Source organism: Aquarana catesbeiana, linkage group LG11 (assembly GCF_042186555.1).
Source record: "Aquarana catesbeiana isolate 2022-GZ linkage group LG11, ASM4218655v1, whole genome shotgun sequence".
Taxonomy (NCBI): domain Eukaryota; kingdom Metazoa; phylum Chordata; class Amphibia; order Anura; family Ranidae; genus Aquarana; species Aquarana catesbeiana.
In genome coordinates this window covers 147,114,837-147,133,748 of record NC_133334.1, presented here as the reverse complement: position 1 = coordinate 147,133,748, position 18,912 = coordinate 147,114,837, and positions in this window count along the sequence as shown.

The window sequence follows — 18,912 nt, the reverse complement described above, 5'->3', positions numbered from 1 at the left end:
ATCAAATCAAGTGGGTGGTCTTGAGCGTTGAGAACGCTGGGGTGTGGAGTAGGTCTTTGAACCTCTTCCTCTCACTGAGGTCCAGATTCTGGATAGAGCTGACAATGGACACGGGGTGGTAGGCAGGGACTGATCCATGTTCGCAGGGAGTGGAGGTAGACCCAAACGTTTGATGAATGCATCCCCTTCTTGAAGATCCCAAAGGGCGTGTTGGACCCCATTCAGAATGACGTTGAGGCGAAAGGGGAAGCCCCAAAAATAAGGGACCTTGTGTTGCTGTAGATGAGAAGTGATGGGCGGTAGAGAGCGACGTTTGGCCAGAGTGATCAGAGAGAGGTCATTGAACAATTGGATTTTGTCTCTTTTGTAGTCAATGCCTGATTTGTTGCGTGTGGCCCTAGTTAGAGCCTCTTTACTCTCATAGAAGTGGGAACGTACCACTATGTCACGGGGTCTGGCCCCTGCAGGGGGTTTAGGGGCCAGGGACCTATGAGCCCTGTCGAGGCGCCAATCACTGTCCACAATTTCAGGTGCGAGGGTGTTAAATAGGCCCAAGAGATAAGGCCTGATGTTGTTGTCGGCAACAGTCTCAGGGACTCCGAGAATTCTCAGGTTCTGGTGTCTTTCCCTATTTTCAAGGTCCTCCTGCTGAAACTGCAATTGGGACACTGAGTTTTTTAGGATTGCATTTTCCTCTTCAAGAGCCTGTACACAGAGCAGAGTCTCGTCAAATTTTGTCTCTAGGGAAGCTGTGCGTTCTCCAAATGCATCTATCTCTCCCCTGAGCTCTCTAGATATTCTCCCCATCTCTTGTGCTATGTCTCTGGTTACCTGTTGAGCCAGGGCCTGGAGTTTAGGGTCCATCATCTCTGGGGTCAGGACCGGGAGAGGAGAGGAAGCCGTGCGTGGGAGGATGGCCTGCTGCTGCGATCCGTCCTCCGCTATTAGGGTGCTGATGTAGTCCTCCGGATCTCCCTGAGAAATTGAGACCGGGGATTGAGGCCTGGTCAGGAAGCGGTCCATGGTGGAGGAAGGCCTCGGGTTGTGTAGCTCGATAGTGGGATCTCTGGTCCCCGATTTTGCCCATAGGGTGTCAGAGTGTGTGGCGGAGTCGTGGCGGAGTCATGGCGGAGTCATGGCGGAGTCATGGCGTCTCGCCTCCGGAGCTTTTGGTGGCTAATGTTGCTGTGTAGAGGCCGCGGAACACTGGACGGGAGCGGAGCTCAGGGAGCACGCATCCGCCATCTTAGAGAGCCACGCATGCGCAAAGTAGTATATTTTTTATGTTGTTAAATAATGGTGGATAATTAGCATGAAATAGGGTTTTGTATGAGGGAGTAATATGAATTCCTGAATATCTGAATGAATCTGAGCTCCAATTGAATGGAAATCTATCCTTTAGTACTAAAGTTAGTGCCGGTGGGACATTAATGGGTAGGGCCGAGCGTTTACTCTTAAATCAGTAAGGTCATGAAATATGTCTAATGTTTTCGTCAAGTTTGGTAAGGAAATAAGTAGCTCAGATAGGAAAAGAAGGACATCGTCCACGTGAAGGCTTAGTTTGAATTCTTTGGATCCCTTAGTGTATCCTTTGATGTCAATGTTATTTCGGATCACACAAGCAAGGGGCTCTATGGCCAAAGCAAAGAGGAATGGGGAACGTGGACACCCTTGCCTGGTGCCCTCACTTAATGGGAAGAAGTCTGAGTTATTGCCAGGGAGTTTGATGTGTGTTTGTGGGTCATGGTATAGGGCTTTGAAACCATGTAGGAATTCACTGCCTATACCATATCTAGGGAGCAATATGTCTAAGTATGACCAGCTAACGCCGTTGAAGGCTTTGTGAATATCAAGACTGAATAGGAGTGTGGATCTAGAGTGTAAATTAGAATCTTGGATGATATTTTTGGTTAATCTTATGTAGCACTGACAAATTTTTGCCTGTTTCCTTAATGTAATGTTAAAAGTATGGACAATGCATCTAGTGGCCAAAATGTGAAATGGACTTTATTCTGCATTCTGTTTCAAGAACATTGGAGGAATGTTACAGGAAGTGACTGTTTGTTTACATTTTACAAAGAACTGACCTACCCACTATGCCAAGTGACCTCCCATGTACACTCAGCACTGAACTGCATGCTGGGTAGGTTATAAAAGGCCCCGCGCAGCCATCTTAGGTCTCTTGTTCCTGAGTTGTGGCCTACCCTGTGCAGAGCGGAACAGCAGCCTTTGTTCCTGCCTTACATCACAGCGTGCTAAAGCAGCAGTGTGATCGTTCCAGAGAACCTTGAATGAGGTAACCGAGGACTCCCGGTCATCTGTGAAACGGAACAGCTTGATGGTGTGGCCGCAGCAAATAGACTGAGATCTTGTGGAGTGAAGGCATCCATCTGGCTGGATCTAGTGTGGTGAGAGGGCTGATGTCCAGAACTTTGTACTGCATTTCACACACTTAGGCTGATTGCATAGTGTTGCTGGGACCGGTAGTCCCATGGAACAGTTAAGTTCAATATAGTTACATGTGCATAGGCCTCAAGCCTGATTTCATTACTAAGTGACTGCCGCTGGAGGTACATTCCCAGGGAGGGAGTTCACAGATACTTTGCACGATTAAAGTTACTTCTCTACATTATTCTACATTTTATTGATTGGAAATTCTGTGGATTACACAAATAGCTAGCAGAAGACAGAAGACTGAAAAGACCGCATCCCTCATTGCAAGGTATTGCATCCTATTATTGATAAGAGGGACTGCATTATAAAGTAGGGGGAGCTCCCTAGAAATTGTGTTGTGTGTGATTGTTTAATTTTGCATTTCTGTGGTTACCAAAGTGTGCTGGAAGTGAGAAGGTGCCCAGAGTTAAGGTGTTTGTGCTCTGAGCATTAGTCTGCACTCTCAGGGGTCATCTAAGACAACTTTATGTGTACAAACTGTTGTGAATACCTATTGGACTGTTGCATTAGTTTGTGTGACAGTGCAGATAAATGTAATTACCGTTTTATATCAGTTCCAGTAAAAATACGTTCTTGGTTAAGTACAATTGGTGTGGAGTGTTCTTCCTTTTCCAGCAGGTGGAACATCGGATACCCAGGTAATAACAAAGGTATATTATTGTTATACTGCACATTGTGGGGTTATCCATCACTATTAGCTTCACAATAACATTGCACCACAGCTGTGTCAAGGGGATTGAGCCAAGTTATTGGGGGTGGAAAAGCAGAGTACAGGCCCGATCAAATACCAGCAGCTCCTTCGGGGGTAAGTGCTACACATGGGGGCTCGTCCGGGATACTGTGACTCTGCAATCAACCCCCTCCCCAGAGGGCTCCCCCTAAAGGCACCAGTATGGACCTTGACACTGCGATTCAGAGGTGCAAAGAAGAAATCGCCTGCAGAAAAGCGAGTATGACAACTGAGCTTCATGGAAAGGCCTGGGGGGAAAAATGTCAGTCCAGTGTTCTGAGAGCGACCGCTGACACAATATCTAGGTCTCCATCCATCCAACAAAGCAGGAGGACCGATCCTGAGCTGGAAGAGCTGACGCTTCAGCTGCAAAGAGGGATGGTCAAGATGATGGAGATGTTACCCGAGTCATTGGATCTCATGTCTGAGATAGACACACTGAAGATGCAAGTGTCCCAGATGGCCGAGATGATGAACAAATTGATGGCAGAACGTACTGGGTTGTCTGGTCAGAAGTCCACAAAGCAAGACGTCTGTCAAAACTGTGGAGGTATAGGTCACTACCAGCAAGTAGTCCACGAATGGAGACAGAAGACTGGCGGAGACCTCAGAGAAGTGACCCAAGGATGGAGAGAAGATCCAGACCTTCAAAAAGGACTTTCCCTGAATCTGCAAGGGAGCAATAGAGAACATCTGCTGTTTATACTGTTTCAGTGAGAAATGCCTATCAGTCTCTAAACTGACGACGGAAGCGGTGTGCCCAGCGCCGGAAGCTGAAGAGAGCACGAGTCCAAGTGTGCCAATCTGTTGTTACAGATGTTTCTAACAGGCCCCCTACCCAGTTGGTAGGCCCTCTGCCTGTAGTGCCTGTTCTGATTAAAGGGATCTATACCAGAGCCATCCTTGATAACCAGGGTGCCCAGGTTACCCTGCTGACCAGAGACTTTTACAAGAGGTACTTGTCATACCAGCCCCTGAAAAAGTTAGAAGACGTAAATATTCAGGGTATTCAAGCAGAAGATTACCCTTGTGATGGATGTCTGCAAATCAAGTTGTCGTGTGAGCCATTGAGAGATGGGAAGCCTCAGATCTTTGAGACACTGTCCATTGTCTGTTCCTGGCTGCCAGGGCCTCAGGAAGTTCGTTCATCATTGGGACCAACACGGGTTGTTAGCCCCTGTTGTCCCCAGATGTGACCCTCTACCCTCACTGCCAGAAGAAGGGTTGGAAGTGTCTACTTTTCCCACAATGGATGAAGAAATATCCAAAACATTTATATGTTTATCTGTTTTACGAGAGCCTCTGTGTTCATAATCCTTTCATTATAATTAAGTTTAGGCAGTCACTGTATTTATGCTGTATTTTGGTCGCAGCTCCGGCCTATGTGTTTTCCCTGTACAAACGTTTGTATTCTGACTTTCCTTAATAATAAAAAAAGATTGAAAAAAACAAGAAAACATACGTTTATTTTACATTAAAAAAACAATTATTCATTTATTTTCTAAATATTTGTGCCATGAGCTGACATATACAAACAATATACATAACATTGATTATTCATAAATTTCCACCACACAGGATTCCCAAGTTCTTTTATGTAGACAGTGGAGAGAATGTTTCTCACCATGTTTCGTAGGCATATAGTTCCCCTTTCTCAGGATATTTAGGGAGGATATCTATGCAATAATAAACAAACACGATGTTACATAGTTACATACTGTAGTTAGTCTGGTTGAAAAAAAAAAACAAGTCCCACAGAGAATTAAAAAAAAAAAAACACATAAACGAAAAACCTCCATATACCCTATCCTATCCCCACAGTCGATCCAGAGGAAGCCACAAAAAAACCCCAATAAGCATTATCTAGTTTGCAGTGGGGGGGGGGTATTCCTTCCTGATCCTCTAAGAGACAATTGAATATTTACTGGATCAACTTTACCTATAAATATTAGAATCCATTTATATTTAGTACATATAGGAAAGAATTCTGGCTTTTTTTTTTAACAATCTACTGAGCTGGCCAGAACCGGCTCGATAAGGAGTCTTTTCCACATTTTCACAGCTCTTACTGTGAAGAAGCCTTTCCATATGTGAAGGTTAAATCTCTTTTTCCCCCAGATGTAAAGAGTGCCTCCTTGTCCTCTGTGATGACCTTAAAGTGAATAACTCTACATCAAGTTCACTATGTGGACCACTTACTGTATGTATTTATACATATTTCCAAAACTCTGAAAAAAACAAGGATGTCACAGGTAGTATATAGAAAAATTGCCAGGATGATGACATACTAGCACCCTTTTTTTTATACTCTTTGTGTATTTCCCTAACTCCTTCAATACTGAACACTTTCACCCCCTTCCTGCCCAGGCCAATTTTCAGCTTTCGGATGTCACAACGTCACTTCTGGTTTTCTCGGCTGCCAATGGCGCTGTTTTTAAAAAAAATGACAGTATTAAGAATCACAGTTTTTGGTGATCTGAATACTTTGAAGTGCAAAGGAGGGATTTGGGGTCTTTTAGACCCCTGATCCCTCCATACAGAGTACTTGTCACCACCTATTACTGTCACAAGGGATGTTTACATTCTTTGTGACAGCAATAGAAGTTATTTATTTATTTTTTTTAAAGTGACAATGTAAAAAAATACAAATAAAGTGCCCCCATCGCTGCGAGCTCGTGCATTAAAGAAAACGCATACGTACAGTAAGTCACACACATATGTAAACGGTGTTCAAATCACACATGTGAGATATCCCTGCGATCGTCAGAGTGAGAACAATAATTCTAGCACTAGACCTCCTCTGTAACTCTAACCTGGTAACCATTTCTTTTTTAAAGCGCCGATTTTTAGATACCGTAGTTTGTCGCCTTTCCACGAGTGTGCGCAATTTCAAATCATGACATGTTAGGTATATATTTACTCGGTGTAACATCATATTTCACATTATATAAAAAACTGTGCTAACTTTACTGTTTAGTTTTTTTTTAATTCATGAAAGTGTCTTTTTTCCCAAAAAATTGAGATTGAAAGACCGCTGCACAAATACAGTGTGATATTGCAACAATCGCCATTTTGTTTTCTAGATTCTCTGCTAAAAAATATATACAATCTTTGGGGGTTCTAAGTAATTTTCTAGCAAAAAATAAATTTAACTTGTAAGCAACAAATGTCAGAAATAGGCTTAGGCATGAAAGGGATAATGTTTTCTTTTTTTTTTTCTTTTTTATTACAATTTTTTTTTTACATACTGTGACCAGAGCAATACTATGTTACCATAGTAAAGGGGAGGTAATCAGGATTTTTTTATTTTTTTTTTTTGCACATTATGATTGCTTATAATAGGGATAATCACTTTTATAAGTAACAATTTTTTATGAATGACATCTATTCATCCAGTGAGTACTACTGCAATTAGCTATGACTGGTCACAGCTAATCACATGGAATAGATGGGCTGTGATTAACCTTGTCTGTACCATATGATCACTGTAACCAATCAGAGAGATGAACACAATAGCTCACAATGAATGGTATGAATGAAAGCAATTCATTGTGTACAATTGGCATGTGATCTGCTGTGATTGATCACAGCACCGCATGTTACCGGCAGTGGCCTAGTACACTGATCTGTCATCCACTGGTACACCGGGTGACAGATTGCATCGCCACAGCTCGGCCCATGGTGCTTGCATGAGGCACAGTCCCGGGGGGGGGGAGTTATATGACGTCCACTCAGGATAACAGTGCTCCTGCCCAGCCATCGTTTGTCTGTAAGCCAGGTGAGAGGTGATTAATTTCCATCATCCAATCATGTGCAAGCAAAAATGCTGTTTTTTTTAATTTTCCTTGCACATGTTTGGGAATTCTTTGCAAAGTGAGCCTTTAACTCATTTACTTATCTTTGGAGCAACTGCACTTTGCAAGGGACACAGCCTATTTGCCTTTAAGAAATCGACCCTTTTGTGTCCTAAAAGAGGCACCTACTTAGAAATAATGGAGCTGATAGCTTCCTTTCAAAAATGGGTTAGTTAAAAGCTGAACTGATTGAGAAAAAAATTAAAAGACAAGACATTGGGTACACCCCTGGTGCAATAAGCTAACACAATTGAAGAATAGTAGCAATGGTAAAATATGCAATATTTTATGTGTGCTTTTCATGAAAATCCCTATATCCACTAACTGATAGCAGGAAGTGTCAGCCTCAACCTAAGAAAGAATTATATGGACCGGAGTGCATTGTTTAATACTGTCAGGAAAGGTTCTACCTGCTAGTGGCGCTGTCAGACATTTGGCGTGCAGTACTGATGTCCACTAGCGGGTGGCTCCTGGCAGTCTGGAACTGTCAGGGAGCTTTCTCCTGCTGGTGGTACTATTTGATCTCTGGGCTGCAGTACTGGCGCCCACCAGCGGGTGGTTCCTGGAAGTGTGGAGCCGACATCATCTCCTGCGATCAGGCGTCACCTGAGCCTGATTGAGCCTGATTGCAGGAGATGTGTTTAACCCTTTGACCAGCACACGCTGATGTACGTCAGAAGAATGGCGCTGGTAGGCAAAAGAGCATACAGGTACGTCCCCTTTAAGAAGCGGTGTCGCGGGCGATGTCCACCGGGTGCCCGCGATCATGTCACGGAGAGGAAGAACGGGGAGATGCTTTTGTAAACAAAGCATTTCCCCGTTCTGCCTAGTGACAGGACAGAAATCACAGTCATCGAGAGCAGTGATCACTGTCCTGTGTGTTAAAGTCCAGCCCCCTAACAGTTAGAATCACTCCATAGGGCACACTTAAGCCCTTCACTGCCCCTAGTGGTTAACCTCTTCACTGCCAGTGTCATTTACAGAGTAATCAATGCATTTTTATAGCATTGATCGCTGTATAAATGAGAATGGTCCCAAAATAGTGTAAAAATGTCTGATGTGTCCGCTATAATGTCGCAGTCCTGATAAAAATTGCAGATCGTTGCCATTCCTAAAAAAAAATTAAAAATAAAAATGCCATAAAATGATCCCCTATTTTGTAGACACCATAAATTTTGCAGACAGAGCAAGGTGAGGCATGTTGGAAGGAAGACCTGCTGCACAGAGATATAAAATACATTTTTAAAGAGAACTGTTCTGTAGTCCGAAATAAGAACGGGGAGGGATAATTGCACTCCTTCAAAAGTGTGCAGAAGACACAGGACAGCTCCGAAGTTCTGACATGATCGTCAGGGCCCAGAGCCCGAGTGTGTCTCTTTTCAGAGCCAGAGAAGCTATCATATCGGGTTTCCCCGTTCCCTGTCTGACATCTCTATCCATCATTTTGAGTGAAATGGAGATCAGAGACATCAGATACTGACATTTCTACAGCTCCTTACAGAGGGTAATCTGTCTGCTCACATGACCCTACGCTGGAGGGGGTCCACCTTTTCTGGTAAGGGTCTGCACACACAGATTGCGCTCTCTTATTGTGATCCATCCATTCATCATCCATGCCCCTGGGAGTTTCCTAATATTTCACCCTATTATCTCCCACCTTGGAACTCACCACACACTGGTTGTGTGTACTTATTCATTCATGCTACCCATTGTGGACATTATTACAGTGGGGATCGAAAGTTTGGGCACCCCAGGTAAAAATGTGTATTAATGTGCATAACGAAGCCATGGAAAGATGGAAAAATCAGATTAGACATTCTTATAATATGTCAAAAAAAGTTAGATTTTATTTCCATCATTTACACTTTCAAAAGTACAGAAAACATAAAAATGGCGTCTGTAAAAGTTTGGGCACCCTGCAGAGTTAATATGTTGTACTTCCCCATTTGGCAAGTATCACAGCTTGTAAACGCTTTTTGTAGCCAGCCAAGAGTCTTTCTATTCTTGTTTGAGGTATCTTTGCCCATTCTTCCTTACAAAAGTCTTCCACTTCTTTGAGATCTCTGCGCTGTCTGTCACGCACTGCTCTTTTAAGGTCTGTCCATAGATTTTCAATAATGTTGAGGTCAGGAGATTGTGAAGGCCATGGCAAAACCTTCAGTTTACGCCTCTTGATGTAATCCCCTGTGGATTTTGAGGTGTGTTTAGGATCATTATCCATTTGTAGAAGCCATCCTCTCTTTAACTTCAGCTTTTTCACAGATGGCATCAAGTTACCATCCAAAATTTGCTGAAATTTTATTGAATCCATTTTTCCTTCTACGCGTGAAATGTTCCCTGTGCCACTGGCTGCAATACAACCCCAAAGCACGATTGATCCACCCCCATGCTTAACAGTTGGACAGAGGTTCTTTTCATTAAATTCTGTGCCCTTTCTTCTCCAAACGTACCTTTGATCATTCCGGCCAAAAAGTTCTATTTCAACCTCATCGGTCCACAGAACTTGTTTCCAAAATGCCTCAGGCTTGTCTATATGTTCATTTGCAAAGTTCAAACTCTGATTTTTGTGGTGAGGACGTAGAAGAGGTTTTCTTCTGATAACTCTTCCATGAAGACCATATTTGTACAAGTATCTCTTTATAGTGGAATAGTGTACCACAACTCCAGTGTCTGCCAGATCTTTCTGGAGGGATTGTGCAGTCAAACGTGGGTTTTGAATTGCTTTTCTCACAATCCTGTGAGCTGTTCTGTCTGATATTTTTCTTGGTCTTCCAGATCTTGCTTTAACTTCCACTGTTCCTGATGACTGCCATTTCTTAATTACATTCCGAACAGAGGATATTGACATCTGAAAACGCTTTGCTATCTTCTTATAGCCTTCTCCAGCTTTGAGAGCGTCAACTATTTTCAGTTTCAGTTTTCTAGACAACTGCTTAGAAGAACACATGGTGATGATTGTTGGGGCAAGGTCAGATGAGTCTGGCCATTTAAAACCTTTGAGATTGACATCATCTGGTCTTCCCAGACGATGATTGAGAACAATCCATGACACTGGCAGGCCTCAGCTTTGCAAAGGGGGCAGTGCATGCTATAAATTCTGCAGGTGCCCAAACTTTTGCAGATGCCATTTTTTTGTTTTCTGTAATTTTGAAAGTGTAAATGAGGGAAATAAAATCTAACTTTTTTGACATATTATAAGAATGTCTAATCTGTAATTTGATGCCATTTGGAGATTTTTCCATCTTTCCTTGGCTTCGTTATGCACATTAATACACATTTTAACCTGGGGTGCCCAAACTTTCGATCCCCACTGTATATGCTTGATTCATTGCACTTTGTGATTGTTTTCATGTTATGTTTCATAGTTTATTTAGTGCATTTAAATATTTATGCATATGTATTATTCATGATTTTTCACATGCATTTCTCTTTAGTGCAACTTTATTTATTTGCTTGATTTTTTCACCATGGAGATATTAGATGGTTTTTAGTTGCTGCTTTATATACACTATCTAGCGCAGTATTTTTTCTTTATTTATTTACCATAAATTTTGTGCAAACCAATCAAAATATGCTTATTGCGATATTTTTTTACAAAAATATGTAGAAGAATACATATCGGCCTAAACTGAGATAAAAAAAAATGTTTTATATATTTTTGGGGGATATTTATTATAGCAAATAGTAAAAAATATTGAGTTTTTTTCAAAATTGTCACTCTTTTTTTGTTTATAGCGCAAAAAATAAAAACCACAGTGGCGATCAAATACCACCAAAAGAAAGCTCTATTGGTGGGGAAAAAAGGACATCAATTTTGTTTGGGTACAATATCGTACGACCGCACAATTGTCAGTTAAAGTGACGCAGTGCCAAATCGCAAAAAGTGTTCTGGTCAGGAAGGGGGTAAAATCCTCTGGGGTTGAAGTGGATAAATACCCGGCAAGCACACACACACTTTGCCTTGGTATCTTCCTTGTGCCCTGACCTGATCCTGAGAGCTTTGTACCTGATCCTGTCTTTGTACCTGAACCCTGTAGCCTGTACTTGAACTTGTTCCTCCTGCATCCCTGTTACCCTTACCCATGCCCTGCAGCCTTATCCTTCCATCCTCTCCTTGTCCTGTTTGTTCCCTGTCCCCATCTGCTGATCTCCTGTTGATGACCCTGGCCGGTATCTCCTGTTGATTCCGGTATTCCCCATTATATATATATCTGTCTGAGTATTGTTATTTGTGGGTCTCTGTCTGTGATTTGGTTGGTTGTGCACTGTATTACATTGGAGGTGGTTGTATTATATATTTTTCACTCATCTTAAATCACATTATTCTCACTTATATAGGTCTGGTTTCCTCTGGTGCTGTCCAGTTCTGGTCTCACCTGATACATGACAAATACACTCTTCTAGTCCATATATGTCTTCATTAGATTCAGGAAGACACTTCTTCTTGCTCTCAACTGGTGGCCTGGTCACTTCTCAGGCTCTGGACCCTCAATCCACGTGCTATTACCCACTGAGTTCCAACTTCCTAGATGGCACCTAAGGCTAGTCAGAAGAGTTCTTTTTTTAAATTAGACAATTGTATCAATTCATATGCCGTTCATATGCCATTCATAAGCAGTTTATATGCGATTCCTATGCAAAACCTATGCAGTTCTATAAGCAGTTCATATGTAATTTATCTGCAGTTCACCTGCAATTCATGTGCTGTTTATATGCTATTAATATGCAATTCGGTAAGCAATTCAGCAGACAATTCATTGCATGAATGATAGTTATCACTCACCCATTCTTTTCTCTGCCTACTCTCCCGATGACGTCGGTATGTACTGCTTTATAACACTTCCCCTTCTCCTCTTCCACAGTCTTCAGGGGGCAGGCAATGGAATAAATGGTGAAAAAACAGAGACCCACATACAGAGAAAAGATATGTTAAAATCTGGCCCCTCCACTGTTTGTGTTCACTCCTACCAGCTGATCATATACAATTCATAAGCAGTTTATATGCCATTCATAAGCAATTCAAATGTAATTCACAAGCGATTTATATGTGGTTCCTATAGAATTCATATGCAGCTCATAAACAGTTCACGTGCAGTTCATTGTCAATTCTTATGCAGTTCCTATGTGACTCACCTGCAGTTTGCGTGCAGTTCACATGCAATTCATAAGCAGATTGTATGCAGTAAGCAGGCAGTAAGGCAGGCAATGAAAAGAACAGAGAGCCACATACAGAAGGAAGTAGGCAAAATTGCAGAGATCAGGTTTGTCTGAGAATGGTTCTCAAACGAATGCCTTGGTAACAATGGGAACTGTTGACAGTTTGGTTGTTAAGGTAAACTAGTTTGTAACCATTGTCAACAAACTGGTAAACAAAAGCCCAAATAAAAGGAGCAGTAGAGACTAATAGTGGGGAGCCACTCATCCTAGGTTAACACGGGAGCAGGAGGAAGAATCTGTAATCAGCGAAAAAGAAGGTGCCTGATCTCCAGAAGCCTCATTGTCAACGGAGATCACGAACACAGTAACTGGAACAAGTATCTTTTACGTGTATTTTTACTGTTACAGACCATAGGCTGTTTATTTGCTAGGCATTTTGCTTGTTATAGATATCTGTCAGTCTTGTACTGTATTCCTAATATTGTAATAGTTTTGTATGTACAGTATTTCTGTATAATAAAAGCACATTTACACACTGCAGAGGTCTCAGCTTCCTTGCTTATACCACAAAATAACCTTGCTAGATAGATGCAAGAAAAAAAGAAACAGCACATTCTCACAAAATGATTTTGGCTTCCTCAGGTAAGTTTTGGCAAGCTTCAATCTGGCTTTATTATGTTTCTGTGTCAGTAATGGGGTCTTCCTGGGTTTCCTTCATTCAGATAGCGATGTATAGCACAAGCCGACACAGTTGTACCCTGTGCCTGAAGGTTAGTTTGAATTTGCCTGGAAGTTAATCAGGGTACTTTATCCACCATTTCGATCAATCATTCCTTGCAATCTTTGATCAAGTTTTCTTTTTCATTCACATCCAAGTAAATAAGCTACAGTGCCATGGGCTGTAAACTTCTTGACATGGACATGTAACCTTGAGATTGTCCATGCTTTTCCACAATTTTTGTTCTCAAATCCTCAGACAATTCGTTGCTGCTATTTCTCTTCTCAATGCTCCATGTGACACACAGAGACACACAACAGAAAGGTTGAGTCAATTTTTCACCATTTTTATTGTTTGCCAGTTTGATCTCTATATTGCCCTTGGGTGGTCCGTGGTCCTTGACATTACGCCTCCAGTTGCATATATACTTGTAAGTGATCTATTGGGGGGTCTCAATCTTCATTCTCCTACCCTCTATTGATCCAAGATTATTTATCTAGTTGTTCATCTCCTATTTGCAGATACACCATGTGCCTACTCCTGATGAGTGGCACCAAGCCACAAAATGCGTTGAGCTAACAACTGCTGTATACCAGTATACTACAGCTCTAACAGTTTCTATTATTTATATATTCATACCATCATATTATGTGACAGGGACCAGTAAGGTCATAGGCCATGCAGATGTTACCTTGCAACATTTTTATACCCCACTGTGATATATATATGGTGGACCAGTGGCGGCTGGTGCTCAAATTTTTGGGGGGGGGGTCGCAAACAAACTGAAAAATTCTGAAAAAAACCCCATCAATTGCAGCCTCACTGTACCATCAATCACAGCCACTGTGCCATCAATTGCAGCCACTGTGCCATCAATTGCAGCCACTGTGCCCATCAATTGCCGCCACTGTGCCCCATAAAATGCAGCCACTGTGCCCCATAAAATGCAGCCACTGTGCCCCATAACATGCAGCCACTGTGCCCCATAAAACGCAGCCACTGTGCCCGTCAAACGCAGCCACTGTGCCATGTCAAACGCTGCCAGTGTGCCCCCCGCCGGCCTGCCTGCCCGCCGTTTGCACTTGCCTGTCTCGGAGGGACAGCTCCTCAATGTCTTCTCCCATCCTCTCTTCCTGTCCTCTGCTATTATTGGATGCCTGGCATCACAGCGCCTGTCTTTCCAGCCATTCAGGTGACGTAACAGATCTGAGCACCTGATTGGCGGAGAGGCGGTTTAATGTTAGGAAAGTGAATATTCATTCGCTTTTCTAACACAGTTGAATGACCTGTGAGCGCCCAGCTTGGCAGTTGCAGGTCACCTTTTTTGGCGCTTATTACAGCCTATGGATCTAATCAGGTGCTTCAAAAACACCCCCCACCACTGTAATTCAGGTGACCTGCACCCGAATAGGGGCTGGGCGCCTGAATAGGGGGTGGCAGCGGCAGCCATAGATAGATTCATGCAATGCATGAATCTATCTATTGGTGCTAGAGGGGTGGCAGGAGAGAGGGGGCTTTGCCCGTGCGCCTTTATGGGCGCACCGCCACTGTGGTGGAATCTGTATCTCTATCATGCTACCCATTTTTAACCATGTTATTACCAGTTACCACTGTTTTAGGAATTGACGCCACGATTAATGTGTATTCCTATTTGCATGTGTATTGAAATCATGTGTGTAATTTGTTATTTAGGGAATATTAAATATCTCAATCTCCACCATTGTATTCATTTCAACCACGTGCTTCGTTCAAAGTCCCACCCTCTTGCTCCTAATTTTAACTTGATCTCTATATTGTCAGCACCTGTTAATTGACACAGGTGAGTTTAATTACAAATTACAGGAGCATCACGAACTTGAAATGCAATTATTTCTTACAATTTTGAGAAGGTGCCAATATTTTTGTCCAGTCCATTTTTGGAGTTTTGCGTGGAATGTGTCAGATTTGGCTTTTTTTTATCCACTTTTGCAACAATTTTCTGTGCAAAGTGGTGCATTATCTGGCAGAAATATAGGGGTGCCAATATTTTGTGTCAAAAATAATTTTGCATTAATACAGTCTAGTGCAAATAGTATCCAAAAAAAGTGATGTTTGTAATAATAAAAAAAAATGGCAGTCCCACTCCTCATGCACAGTGCTTCAACATGGACCACAGAGGCAGTATAGTGCTCCACAAACTGTTCTCTCTAGAAGACCTATGTACATACTATAGATAACACACCACACCACACTTACCAGAAGATTTTGACTCTGAAAAAGTGAGTCAAAAACAGCCTGTGTTGTTATATCCTGGGTTTTGTGGCTGTCATGTACTGTACATCAAAGGCTCTGTCCTGCTGTTCTCTCAGTTTCCAATGGTTATCCGAGCAAATGTTGAAAGATTGCTCTGTATCCCACAACAAGGAAGAAGGAAAGGCACTATTATGGCACCATTAGAATCAGTCCTGGCCCTTGTGCCTAAGTTCAATGCCTCTATTATGCCCCTGGTGGAATTTGAGGAGAGGATGGAGAGCGCTGCACAACTGCACAAGGTTCCCACTGATCAGAGTTATCCATTAACTCCTTGGAGGATGACGCCGACAGATTCTTTGTCCAGAGACAGCAGGACGAGAGTCTCACACACTTTGCAGTCTCACTCCAACACCTCTGGAAATAGCTGCAAAAGAAGGATGCACATGACTGTGCAGAAATCACAGACTCAGGCCACATAGTGAAGGGTCAGTTTGTGGCAGGACTGAAAGCAGGCCCAGTCAGGAGGGCCCTGCAGGAGCAAATCAGAGTACAACCCACCATCTCTTTCCACGAGATTGTGGTAGATGTGGTTGCATGAGAACAAGGAGATGCGGAGGCGGCAGTGGCAGTATGTAGCAAAGTATGATCTGCTGCATATAAAAGAAGAGGTTTTGGCTTCCCTCACCTCTGTCTGCCACATGGACAGCACTAAGGGAACTCGCCTTGGATGTTGCTTTCCTGAAACAGCAGTTGTCCACACTCAAATGGGATTCGACCCCTCCTTCTAAGGGTGAGAACCTACTATGGAGGGACCTGGTAAGACTAAGTGCTGTCGGTGTGAACGTTTTGGGCATGTGAGCAAGAACTGTGGCAGGCCTGAAATTAAAAGCTCACACAGGCAGTGGTGACTGCTATAGTGAATGGACTGGAAGTCCCGTGCCTAATCAACACAGGGTCTGAAGTCACAGTCATGGAGTATGATTTCAATGTCTATTGGTTTTGGACGTGAGGCTGACTGGACCCCTCCTGGCTATCCCTTAGAGCAACCAATAACTTGCCCATCCTGGTGGAAGGTATTGCATGGGTGAAGATCCACATTGATGACCAAGTGGTGGATCACGTAGGAGTGGTGGTGACTTGTGTCCCAGTCAGCTTTTCCATACCAATTGTTTCAGGTGCAGGAAACAGGAACAAGGGTCAGAATCAGGCACAGGAACAGGTACAGGAACAGGAACAAGGATCAGGCAGGGACGTGGCTCACTGAAAGAACACTGAAGCACTAAACCTCAGTTATAGATGGGATTAAGTACCTCCCAGGTGCAGCCTAATTACTTAGACACCCAACACACCTGGTGGCCACCGGAACTGTGCCCTTCAACTTCAGGAACAACAGTGCCACCAGCAGGTGACCCAGGTAATAACAAGTCCTGACACCTGGCTTGCTGGCCAAGTTTGAGTGTTCTGGTTGGTGGGCACAAGGCTGGGAGCTGTGTAGCTCAACATCATCTGGGCCTCCAAGGCTCAACAGAAGGCAGCTAGTAAACAACCCAAACAGGTCATGGTTGTCCGGACACCCCCCAAACAGAAGCTTCTACTGGCAAACCTCCAAGAGGTAGTTTGGTCCCTTCTCTTTAGGTGTCAGGGCTGAGCTCAGCCCTTCCTTCTCTGAGCTGGCCACTCAGCTGTCGGCTAATTGCCATCTCCTATCTCTCCCCAATTACTCACCTGTTGATGATATCCTGCTTGTCAGTCCTGCCAACTTAAGCCATCCAGCCCAGATGATCTCTGCCTTTGCCTTGATCAACATCACAGAGACTTTCTCCTGCACTCCTGTTAAAGACTTGCTTGGCTGACATTCTTTCTGGCTCCAGATCCTGCTTGCTGTTCCACTACGCTGATTCCTGGCTTCCTGACTTTATGGCTTGACTGACTATCCGTTCCAGTTACTAAACTTTGGCTATGTTTTGACTACATTTGTTCTATTTACTTTCATTATTAAACAAGTGCGATTTAACTGTACTTCTGTCTTGGTCTGATTCATGGTTTCTGATAGTAGGCGAAGGCCATGAATTCAGAAGATGCAGTCAATCCACTTGCTGTAAATATTTTTTCCAGATTGGATGAGCAGGATCATCGCATTGATCAGTTTGCCATGATGTTACAAATGCTCCTGAGTCGCACGGCTCACCTGGAATCTCCCACTGTGGCTGCTCCAGTACAACCTGTGTTGCAGGCCGTCCCTGCTGCTGCTACATATTCTTTGCAGGCACCCACCTCGTGTATTACCTCTATAAGAGGTACGTCTGGTTCTGCTCTGCTTCCCCAGCAATTTGGGGCGTCCCAGTCCAATGCAGAGGGTTTCTCCCCTTTGACATTCCTGCACACTCCGCGTCTGCTGCCAAGTGCCTCAAGTTCATCAAGCAGAGTTCGAGAACTGTTGCCGATTACGCCATTGAATTCCGTACTCTGGCAGCAGAGATTGCTTGCAACAATGAGGTCCTCATGGCTGCTTTTTCTCATGGTCTCTCAGATACCATCGAGGATGAGATAGCAGCCCAAAATATACCCACTGAGCTGGAGAAGTTGATCAAGTTTGCCATCCTCATTGACTCCAGACTCAGATAAAGACTCTCTTTTATGGAGTGCTTGTGGAAGCCTCCTGTACTGTCTCTGAGCTTTGCAGTCCCACCCTTGCCTCCCTCACCTCCCATACCTCCTGGGACCGAGTCGGTCAGTGAAGATGAACCCATGCACTTGGGCTTCACGCTTCTCTCTGCAGATGAGAGAACCCTTAGGAGGAGGGAGAGATTGTGCCTTTATTGTGGCCAGGCAGGTCACTTTTTGAAGTCTTGTCCTACCTGTCCTGGGAACGCCTGAACCCTGAGGTCCTGTCACAGACAGACCTTTGGTGACATTGTTTCGTCCCCAGGATAAGCCCCTGGTTTTGGTTACCCTTTCATGGGCTGAGTCGTCCATCGAGATACAGGCTCTAATCGACTCTGGGGTTGCAGGCTTGTTCATTGATGCTGCCTTTGTATCGAAGCACTCTGTTCCACTGCAGCTGCATAACACACCACTTGCCATTGAGGCTCTTGACAGGAGACCTCTACAGCCTGCCCATGTGACTCATGAGACTGTTCCTTTGTCGACCCGTGGGTTTACATCCTCTGCAGCAGTTTCTTGGCTTTGCCAACTATTATCAGGAAGTTTATTCGTAACTTCTCGTCTCTGGTCAAGCCCCTTACTGATATGACCAGAAAGGATAGTAACCCACAGAGTTGGTCTCCGGAGTCCATTAAGGCCTTTGAGAGTCTCAAGGCTGCCTTTGTTTCTGCTCCTGTATTGGCTCATCCTGATCCTATGCTACCTTTTATCCTCAAAGTTGATGCTTCTGAGACTGGAGTTGGTGCCCTTCTGTCTCAACGTCCTACTTCTGAGAACGCTATGCTTCCTTGTGTCTACTTTTCCAAGAAATTGTCACCTGTGGAGTGCAATTATGAGATTGATGACAGAGAGCTGTTAGTGATCATTTTAGCCCTGAAAGAATGGAGACATCTCCTCAAAGGTACCACTGTGTCGGTTCTCATTCATACTGACTAGGGATGAGCCGAACACCCCCCCGGTTTGGTTCGCAGCAGAACTTGCGAACAGGAAAAAATTTGTTCGAACACGCGAACACCGTTAAAGTCTATGGGACATGGGGCGTGGCCGCGAGACGTGAGTTCAGGTCTCTCTGCCGAAACTCCACTACTTTATCCTGCATACTT